The following is an 11,571-nucleotide window of genomic DNA, read 5'->3' as shown; positions in this document are numbered from 1 at the left end:
GACATAGTCTGATCAGACTGTCAAATACTGAAGAGAAGGAGCAAGTTCTGAAAGCAGCAAGAGAAAAGCAATTCACCACATACAAAGTAAACAACATAAGACTAAGTAGTGACTATTCAGTGGCCACCATGGAGGCAAGAAGGCAATGGCATGACATATTTAAAATTCTGGGAGAGAAAAATTTCCAACCAAGAATACTTTATCCAGCAAAACTCTCCTTCAAATTGAAGGGAGAGCTTAAATTTTTCACAGACAAACAAATGCTGAGAGATTTTGCCAATAAAAGACCTGCCCTGCTTCAGATACTAAAGGGAGCCCTACTGACAGAGAAACAAAGAAAGGAGAGAGAGAGAGAGAGAATTTTAACAGGCATTTATAGAACCTTACATCCCAAATCACCAGGACACACATTTTTCTCTAGTGATCATGGATCTTTCTCCAGAATAGACCATATGCTGGGACATAAAATGAGCCTCAATAAAATAAAATTTAAAAAAACCAACTGAATATATTCAAAGCACATTCTCTGACCACAATGGAATACAAATAGAAGTCAATAATTTTTGATTTGTAACTCCACTATTTACTTCCTACAGGATATAAAATACATAAACTCTAATGACAAATCAGTGGTTTTGGATTCAATGTAAAATATGTAATTTTTGACAAGAACTATATAAAGGTGGAGGGATGGAGGAGTATAGGAACATAGTTTATGTGTCCTATTGAAATTAAGTTGGTATCAAAGAAAAACAAGATTGTGATGGATTTAAGAGGTTAAATTTAAGCCCCACAGTAAACACAAAGAAATTATCAGAGAATATGACCATAGAGATGAAAAGTAGAGTATGGATTCTGAGAAGTGGGGGAAGGGGCAATTGGGAGTTAAGAAGTGAGTGTAGGGTTGCTGTTTAAGGTGAAGGGAAATTTCTAGTAATGGATGATGGGAAGGTGATAGCATTACATCATTCTAAATGTGATTAATCCCACTAATGGAATGCTAGGGAGGGGTGGAATGGGAAGATTTAGGCTGTATATATGTTTCCACAATTGAAAAAAAAAAAAAAAAGTCTAAATAGATGACAATTGAATGCCAAGGATGATCCTGGATGGGATCTGAGGATGGAGAACAGGAGGCTCAAAGGGACACAGTTGGGACATTGGGACATAAGAAAAAAAAAAGGAAATATAGAATGTAAGCTTTGTATCAATGTTGCATTTCTTGAACTTCTTAGCTGCGTTTAATGGGATTGCAAAAAGATTGTTCTTGTTCATGGGAATTGTGTATGTGAATTATAGTGTTTGTTCAAGGATGTGTGCGGCTTGCTCTCATATGTTCAGAAGACAGAGCAATAGATGATGGATGATAGATAGGGAGGGAGGGAGGGAAAGAAAGAAATGGCAGTGTGACAGCATGTTAAAGTTGGTGGATCGGTGTATCAGGGGAGGGGGGTCAGGGTATGTTGGAGTTCTGTGTATGGGGTTTGTATTGTTTTTGCAACTGTTCCTATAGCTTTGAATTTATTGCAAAATAAAATTAAAAAAATAATAATAAAACAATGCCATCTGCTGGGCAGACCAGAGAAGTGCAGCTTTGGGGAGCTGACAAAAAGGCTTTTCATTGTCTTCCCAGCCCTCTCCCCAGAGCCCTTTGGAACTCATCTGCACCCCCTTCTTGGATCCCAGGCCCTATTTTGATCAGTTAAACACAGGCAATTCTGAAGATCCAGAATAAGTTGAGTCAAGTGTCAAAGAAGAGCCTTAACACAAAGCCAGTCAGCAGTAAAACCCTAGACAAGAGAGAGAAACCAACCTTCAGAGTAAACTCATCAGGATAATCAGATGCCTACACATCAGCCAAAAATTACAAGTCATACTAAGAAAAAGGAATATATGGCCCAGTCAAAGGAACACATTAAAAATTCAGAGGAGTCACAGAATTTGGAACAACTGATCAAAGATGTTCAAACACATCTAAATCAATTCAAGGAAATGAAGGAAAATATAGCTAAAGAGATTAAGGACAGAATCAGAAATAAGATGGTGATAATTACTATGGATCCCGAAGAAATAAAACAAATCAAAAGAGGATACTGTGAACAACTATATGCTAACAAGCAGGACAATTTAGAGGAAATGGACAATTTCCTGGAAACACATGAACAAACTAGACTGACCCAAGAAGAAATAGAAGGCCTCAAAAAACTAATCACAAGTAAAGAGATCCAATCAGTCATCAAAAATCTACATACAAATAAAAGCCCGGGGCCAGATGGCTTCATGGGGGAATTTTACCAAACTTTTCAAAAAGAATTGACACCATTTCTGCTCAAATGCTCAAAATAGTGATACAAACAGGTGTTTGCATATTGATGTTCATAGCAGCATTGTTCACAATTGCCAAGAGATGGAAACAATCCAAATGCCCTTCAACAGATGAGTGGATAAATAAAATGTGGTATATAAACATGATGGAATACTATGGGAACGATGTCGTGAAACATATGACAACATGGATAAACCTTGAAGACATAATAGTGAGCGTAATAAGCCAGGCACAAAAAGAGAAACATTTTATGCTACCACTAATGTGAACATTGAAAAATATAAAATAAATGGTTTATAATGTAGAATGTGGGGGACCTAGTGACAGAGCAATTAGTGAGAGGGGAACAATAACCTAATAAGAGCAGATAAGCTATCATGGGTAAATTTAACATTTTGGGAATGCCCAGGAATGACTATGGTTTGTAAATTTCTGGTGGGTATGGTAGGAACAAGTTCACAGAAATGTTGCTATATAAGGTTATTTTCTTGGGATACAGTAGGAACATGTTGGAAGTAAAGCAGTTATTTTAGGTTAGTTGTCTTTTTATTATTCCCTTGTTTTGGTTTGTTTGAAATGTTTTTTTATTGTATGTTTTGTTTGTTTGTTTTTTAATTTTTTATGTAGTTAATAGTTAATTAAAAAAAAAAACAAATGAAAAATATGCAGAGCCCCCCTGAGGAGCTGGGGGAGAATGCAGGGGTGTTGGGCTTCCCCACCTCGATGGTTACTGATGTGCTCACAAACAATGTGGACAGGCAGTTTGATGGGCTGAGCCCTCTATCATGGGACTTGCCCTTGGGAAGACTGGTACTGCAAAGGAGAGGCTAGGCCTGCTTATAATTGTGCCTAAGTGTCTCTTCCTGAATGCCTCTTTGTTGCTCAGATGTGGCCCTCTCTCTCTACCTAAGCCAGCTTGGCAGGTGAAATCACTGCCCTCCCCTCTACGTGAGATCTGACACCCAGGGGTGTAAATCTCCCTGGCAACATGGAGTATGACTCCTGGGCAGGAATCTAGACCCAGCATTGTGGGATGGAGTCCATCTTGACCAAAAAGGGGATATGAAATGAAATGAAATAAGTTTCAGTGGCTGAGAAACTTGAAAAGAAGCTGAGAGGTCACTCTGGTGGGCACTCTTAGCACAATATAGATAACCCTTTTTAGGTTCTAATTAATTAGAATAGCTAGCAGTAAATACCTGAAACTATCAAACTACAACCCAGAACCTTTGAATCTTGAAGACGATTGTATAGCAATGTAGCTTATTAGGATTGACAGTGTAATTGGGAAAGCCATGTGGATCCCACTCCCCTTTGTCCAGTGTATGGATGGATGAGTAGAAAAATGGGGGCAAAAAACCCACAAAACAAAACAAAACAAAAAAACTAAAGGAGGACTTGGGGGGACAATTTGGGTGTTCTGTTTTTACTCTTTTTTTATTATTATTATTCTTGCTTTCACTTTTTCTGGTACAAGGAAAATGTTAAAAAAAAAAATTGATCGGGGTGATGAATGAACAACTATATGATGGTAATGTGATCAATGGATTATATACTTTGGATGATGGTATGGTATGTGAATAAGTCTTAATAAAAAAAATTGAAGAAAATGGAACACTACCTAACTCTTTCTATTGAGCTAATATCACTCTGATGCCAAAACCAGATAAAGATACTACAAAAAAGGAAAGCTATAGGTCAATCTCCCTAATGAATATCAATGCAAAAATCCTAAACAAAATACTCAGAAATAGAATCCAAAGGCACATTAAAAGAATTATACACTATGACCAAGTGGGGTTGATTCCTGACATACAAGGGTGGTTCAATATAAGAAAATCAATTAATGTAATTCAACATATTAACAAACCGAAAGAGAAAAATCAAAGGATGATTTTCATACATGCTGTTCTAGTTTGCTAATGCTGCAGAATGCAAAACACCAGAGATGGATTGGCTTTTTTTTTTTTTTAATCATCATTTTATTGAGATATACTCACATACCACGCAGTCATACAAAACAAATCGCACCCTCGATTGTTCATAGTACCATTACATAGTTGTACATTCATCACCTAAATCAATCCCTGACACCTTCATTAGCACACACACAAAAATAACAAGAATAATAATTAGAGTGAAAAAGAGCAATTGAAGTAAAAAAGAACACTGGGTACCTTTGTCTGTTTGTTTCCTTCCCCTATTTTTCTACTCATCCATCCATAAACTAGACAAAGTGGAGTGTGGTCCTTATGGCTTTCCCAATCCCATTGTCACCCCTCATAAGCTACATTTTTATACAACTGTCTTCGAGATTCATGGGTTCTGGGTTGTAGTTTGATAGTTTCAGGTATCCACCACCAGCTACTACCCCAATTCTTTAGAACCTAAAAAGGGTTGTCTAAAGTGTGCGTAAGAGTGCCCACCAGAGTGACCTCTCGGCTCGTTTTGGAATCTCTCTGCCACTGAAGCTTATTTCATTTCCTTTCACATCCCCCTTTTGGTCAAGAAGATGTTCTCCGTCCCACGATGCCGGGTCTACATTCCTCCCCGGGAGTCATATTCCACGTTACCAGGGAGATTCACTCCCCTGGGTGTCTGATCCCACGTAGGGGGGAGGGCAGTGATTTCACCTTTCAAGTTGGCTTAGCCAGAGAGAGAGGGCCACATCTGAGCAACAAAGAGGCATTCAGGAGGAGACTCTTAGGCACAAATATAGGGAGGCCTAGCCTCTCCTTTGCAGCAACCGTCTTCCCAAGGGTAAAACTTATGGTAGAGGGCTCAACCCATCAAACCACCAGTCCCCTATGTCTGTGGTCATGTTAGCAACCATGGAGGTGGTGTAGGGGAATACCCCTGCATTCTCCACAGGCTCCTCAAGGGGGCACTACATCTTTTTTTTTTCCTTGTTTTTCTTTTTTTTTTTTTTTTAACTTTCCCTTCTTTTTTAAATCAACTGTATGAAAAAAAAAGTTAAAAAGAAAACAAACATACAATAAAAGAACATTTCAAAGAGACCATAACAAGGGAGTAAGAAAAAGACAACTAACCTAAGATAACTGCTTAACTTCCAACATGTTCCTACTTTACCCCAAGAAAGTTACATAATATAGCAACATTTCTGTGAACTTGTTCCTACTATATCCATCAGAAATTAACAGACCATAGTCATTTCTGGGCATCCCCAGAACGTTAAATAGCTTATCTGTTCTTCTTGGATTATTGTTCCCCCTTCCTTAATTGTTCTCTACTGCTAGTTCCCCTACATTCTACATTATAAACCATTTGTTTTACATTTTTCAAAGTTCACATTAGTGGTAGCATATAATATTTCTCTTTTTGTGCCTGGCTTATTTCGCTCAGCATTATGTCTTCAAGGTTCATCCATGTTGTCATATGTTTCACGAGATCGTTCCTTCTTACTGCCGTATAGTACTCCATCGTGTGTATATACCACATTTTATTTATCCACTCATCTGTTGAAGGACATTTGGGTTGTTTCCATCTCTTGGCAATTGTGAATAATACTGATATGAACATTGGCGTGCAGATATCTGTTCGTGTCACTGCTTTCCGATATTCCGGGTATATACCGAGAAGTGCAATCGCTGGATCGAATGGTAGCTCTATATCTAGTTTTCTAAGGAACTGCCAGACTGACTTCCAGAGTGTCTGAACCATTATACAGTCCCACCAACAATGAATAAGAGTTCCAATTTCTCCACATCCCCTCCAGCATTTGTAGTTTCCTGTTTGTTTAATGGCAGCCATTCTAACCGTTGTTAGATGGTATCTCATTGTGGTCTTAATTTGCATCTCTCTAATAGCTAGTGAAGCTGAACATTTTTTCATGTGTTTCTTGGCCATTTGTATTTCCTCTTCAGAGAACTGTCTTTTCATATCTTTTGCCCATTTTATAATTGGGCTGTCTGTACTATTGTCATTGAGTTGTAGGATTTCTTTATATATGCAAGATATCAGTCTTTTGTCAGATATATGGTTTCCAAAAATTTTTTCCCATTGAGTTGGCTGCCTCTTTACCTTTTTGAGAAATTCTTTTGAGGTGCAGAAACTTCTAAGCTTGAGGAGTTCCCATTTATCTATTTTCTCTTTTGTTGCTTGTGCTTTGGGTGTAAAGTCTAGGAAGTGGCCGCCTAATACAAGGTCTTGAAGATGTTTTCCTACATTATCTTCTAGGAGTTTTATGGTACTTTCTTTTTTTTTTTTTTCCATCATTTTATTGAGATATATTCACATACCACGCAGTCATACAAAACAAATTGTACTTTCGATTGTTTACAGTACCATTACATAGTTGTACATTCATCACCTAAATCAATCCCTGACACCTTCATTAGCACACACACAAAAATAACAAGAATAATAATTAGAGTGAAAAAGAGCAATTGAAGTAAAAAAGAACACTGGGTACCTTTGTCTGTTTGTTTCCTTCCCCTACTTTTCTACACATCCATCCATAAACTAGACAGAGTGGAGTTTGGTCCTTATGGCTTTCCCAATCCCATTGTCACCCCTCATAAGCTACATTTTTATACAACTGTCTTCGAGATTCATGGGTTCTGGGTTGTAGTTTGATAGTTTCAGGTATCCACCACCAGCTACCCCAATTCATTAGAACCTAAAAAGGGTTGTCTAAAGTGTGTGTAAGAGTGCCCAGCAGAGTGATCTCTCGGCTCGTTTTGGAATCTCTCTGCCACTGAAGCTTATTTCATTTCCTTTCACATCCCCCTTTTGGTCAAGAAGATGTTCTCCGTCCCACGATGCCGGGTCTACATTCCTCCCCGGGAGTCATATTCCACGTTGCCAGGGAGATTCACTCCCCTGGGTGTCTGATCCCACGTAGGGGGGACGGCAGTGATTTCACCTTTCAAGTTGGCTTAGCCAGAGAGAGAGGGCCACATCTGAGCAACAAAGAGGCATTCAGGAGGAGACTCTTAGGCACAAATATAGGGAGGCCTAGCCTCTCCTTTGCAGCAACCATCTTCCCAAGGGTAAAACTTATGGTAGAGGGCTCAACCAATCCAACCACCAGTCCCCTATGTCTGTGGTCATGTTAGCAACCATCGAGGTGGGGTAGGCGAATACTCCTGCATTCTCCACAGGCTCCTCAAGGGGGCACTACATCTTTTTTTTTTTTCCTTGTTTTTCTTTTTTTTTTTTTTTTAACTTTCCCTTCTTTTTTAAATCAACTGTATGAAAAAAAAAGTTAAAAAGAAAACAAACATACAATAAAAGAACATTTCAAAGAGACCATAACAAGGGAGTAAGAAAAAGACAACTAACCTAAGATAACTGCTTAATTTCCAACATGTTCCTACTTTACCCCAAGAAAGTTACATAATATAGCAACATTTCTGTGAACTTGTTCCTACTATATCCATCAGAAATTAACAGACCATAGTCATTTCTGGGCATCCCCAGAACGTTAAATAGCTTATCTGTTCTTCTTGGATTATTGTTCCCCCTTCCTTAATTGCTCTCTACTGCTAGTTCCCCTACATTCTACATTATAAACCATTTGTTTTACATTTTTCAAAGTTCACATTAGTGGTAGCATATAATATTTCTCTTTTTGGGCCTGGCTTATTTCGCTAAGCATTATGTCTTCAAGGTTCATCCAAGTTGTCATACGTTTCACGGATCGTTCCTTCTTACTGCCGCGTAGTATTCCATCGTGTGTATATACCACATTTTATTTATCCACTCATCTGTTGAAGGACATTTGGGTTGTTTCCATCTCTTGGCAATTGTGAATAATGCTGCTATGAACATTGGCGTGCAGATATCTGTTCGTGTCACTGCTTTCCGATATTCCGGGTATATACCGAGAAGTGCAATCGCTGGATCGAATGGTAACTCTATATCTAGTTTTCTAAGGAACTGCCAGACTGACTTCCAGAGTGTCTGAACCATTATACAGTCCCACCAACAATGAATAAGAGTTCCAATTTCTCCACATCCCCTCCAGCATTTGTAGTTTCCTGTTTGTTTAATGGCAGCCGTTCTAACCGGTGTTAGATGGTATCTCATTGTGGTCTTAATTTGCATCTCTCTAATAGCTAGTGAAGCTGAACATTTTTTCATGTGTTTCTTGGCCATTTGTATTTCCTCTTCAGAGAACTGTCTTTTCATATCTTTTGCCCATTTTATAATTGGGCTGTCTGTACTATTGTCATTGAGTTGTAGGATTTCTTTGTATATGCAAGATATCAGTCTTTTGTCAGATACATGGTTTCCAAAAATTTTTTCCCATTGAGTTGGCTGCCTCTTTACCTTTTTGAGAAATTCCTTTGAGGTGCAGAAACTTCTAAGCTTGAGGAGTTCCCATTTATCTATTTTCTCTTTTGTTGCTTGTGCTTTGGGTGTAAAGTCTAGGAAGTGGCCGCCTAATACAAGGTCTTGAAGATGTTTTCCTACATTATCTTCTAGGAGTTTTATGGTACTTTCTTTTATATTGAGATCTTTGGTCCATTTTGAGTTAATTTTTGTGTAGGGGGTGAGGTAGGGGTCCTCTTTCATTCTTTTGGATATGGATATCCAACTCTCCCAGCCCCATTTGTTGAAAAGACCATTATGACTCAGTTCAGTGACTTTGGGGGCCTTATCAAAGATCAGTCGGCCATAGATCTGAGGGTCTATCTCTGAATTCTCAATTCGATTCCGTTGATCTATATGTCTATCTTTGTGCCAGTACCATGCTGTTTTGGCAACTGTGGCTGTATAATAAGCTTCAAAGTCAGGGAGTGTAAGTCCTCCCACTTCGTTTTTCTTTTTTAGAGTGTCTTTAGCAATTTGAGGCATCTTCCCTTTCCAAATAAATTTGATGACTAGCTTTTCCAAGTCTGCAAAGTAGGTTGTTGGAATTTTGATTGGGATTGCATTGAATCTGTAGATGAGTTTGGGTAGAATTGACATCTTAATGACATTTAGCCTTCCTATCCATGAACATGGAATATTTTTCCATCTTTTAAGGTCCCCTTCTATTTCTTTTAGTAGAGTTATGTAGTTTTCTTTGTATAGGTCTTTTATATCTTTGGTTAAGTTTATTCCTAGGTACTTGATTTTTTTAGTTGCTATTGAAAATGGTATCTTTTTCTTGAGTGTCTCTTCAGTTTGTTCATTTCTAGCATATAGAAACATTACTGACTTATGTGCATTAATCTTGTATCCCACTACTTTGCTAAATTTGTTTATTAGCTCTAGTAGGTGTATCGTTGATTTCTCACGGTTTTCTAGATATAAGATCATATCATCTGCAAACAATGACAGTTTTACTTCTTCTTTTCCAATTTGGATGCCTTTTATTTCTTTGTCTTGCCGGATTGCCCTGGCTAGCACTTCCAGCACAATGTTGAATAACAGTGGTGACAGTGGGCATCCTTGTCTTGTTCCTGATCTTAGAGGGAAGGCTTTCAGTCTCTCACCATTGAGTACTATGCTGGCTGTGGGTTTTTCATATATGCTCTTTATCATGTTGAGGAAGTTTCCTTCAATTCCTACCTTTTGAAGTGTTTTTATCAAAAACGGATGTTGGATTTTGTCAAATGCTTTTTCAGCATCTATTGAGATGATCAATGATTTTTCCCTTTCGAGTTTTTAATGTGTTGTAATACATTGATTGTTTTTCTTATGTTGAACCATCCTTGCATGCCTGGAATGAACCCCACTTGGTCATGGTGTATGATTTTTTTAATGTGTCTTTGGATTCGATTTGCAAGTATTTTGTTGAGGATTTTTGCATCTCTATTCATTAGGGAGATTGGCCGGTAGTTTTCCTTTTTTGTAGCATCTTTGCCTGGTTTTGGTATTAGATTGATGTTAGCTTCATAAAATGAGTTAGGTAGTGTCCCATTTTCTTCGATGTATTGAAAGAGTTTGAGTAAGATTGGTGTCAGTTCTTTCTGGAAAGTTTGGTAGAATTCCCCTGTGAAGCCATCTGGCCCTGGGCATTTATTTGTGGGAAGATTTTTGATGACTGATTGGATCTCTTTGCTTGTGATGGGTTGGTTGAGGTCTTCTATTTCTTCTCTGGTCAGTCTAGGTTGTTCATATGTTTCCAGGAAATTGTCCATTTCTTCTACATTATCCAGTTTGTTGCCATACAGTTGTTCATAATATCCTCTTATAATTTTTTTAATTTCTTCAGGATCTGCAGTTATGTCACCTTTTTCATTCATTATTTTGTTTATATGGGTCTTCTCTCTTTTTGATTTTGTCAGTCTAGCTAGGGGCTTGTCAATCTTGTTGATCTTCTCAAAGAATCAACTTTTGGTGATATTTATCCTCTCTATTGTTTTTTTGTTCTCTATGTCATTTATTTCTGCTTTAATCCTTGTTATTTCTTTTCTTGTACTTGGTTTAGGATTGGTTTGCTGTTCATTTTCTAGCTTCTTCAGTTGATCCATTAGTTCTTTGATTTTGGCTCTTTCTTCCTTTTTAATATATGCATTTAGTGCTATAAATTTCCCCCTTAGCACTGCTTTTGCTGCATCCCATAGGTTTTGGTATGTTGTGTTCTCATTTTCATTCGTCTCTATATATTTAGCAATTTCTCTTGCTATTTCTTCTTTAACCCACTGATTGTTTAGGAGTGTGTTGTTTAACCTCCAGGTATTTGTGAATTTTCTAAGTCTCTGATGGTTATTGACTTCTAATTGTATTCCATGGTGGTCAGAGAATGTGCTTTGAATAATTTCAATCTTTTTAAATTTATTAAGGCTTGTTTTATGTCCCAGCTTATGATCTGTTCTGGAGAAAGTTCTGTGAGCACTAGAGAAGTATGTGTATCCTGGTGATTTGGGATGTAATGTTCTGTATATGTCTGTTAAATCTAATTAATTTATCAGATTGTTTAGGTTTTCAATTTCCTTATTGGTCTTCTGTCTGGTTGATCTATCTATAGGAGAGAGTGATGTGTTGAAGTCTCCCACAATTATTATGGAAACATCAATTGCTTCCTTTAGTTTTGCCAGTGTTTCTCTCATGTATTTTGTGGCACCTTGATTGGGTGCATAGACATTTACGATTGTTATTTCTTCTTGCTGAATTGCCCCTTTTATTAGTATGTAGTGGCCTTCTTTGTCTCTCAAAACATCCCTGCATTTAAAGTCTATTTTATCTGAGATTAATATTGCTACACCTGCTTTCTTTTGGCTGTAGCTTGCATGAAATATTTTTTTCCATCCTTTCACTTTCAATTTCTTTGTGTCCCTGTGTCTAAGATG

This window comes from Choloepus didactylus, chromosome 13 (assembly GCF_015220235.1).
Source record: "Choloepus didactylus isolate mChoDid1 chromosome 13, mChoDid1.pri, whole genome shotgun sequence".
NCBI classification, from domain to species: Eukaryota; Metazoa; Chordata; class Mammalia; order Pilosa; family Megalonychidae; genus Choloepus; species Choloepus didactylus.
Note: the sequence above shows the minus strand (reverse complement) of the source record.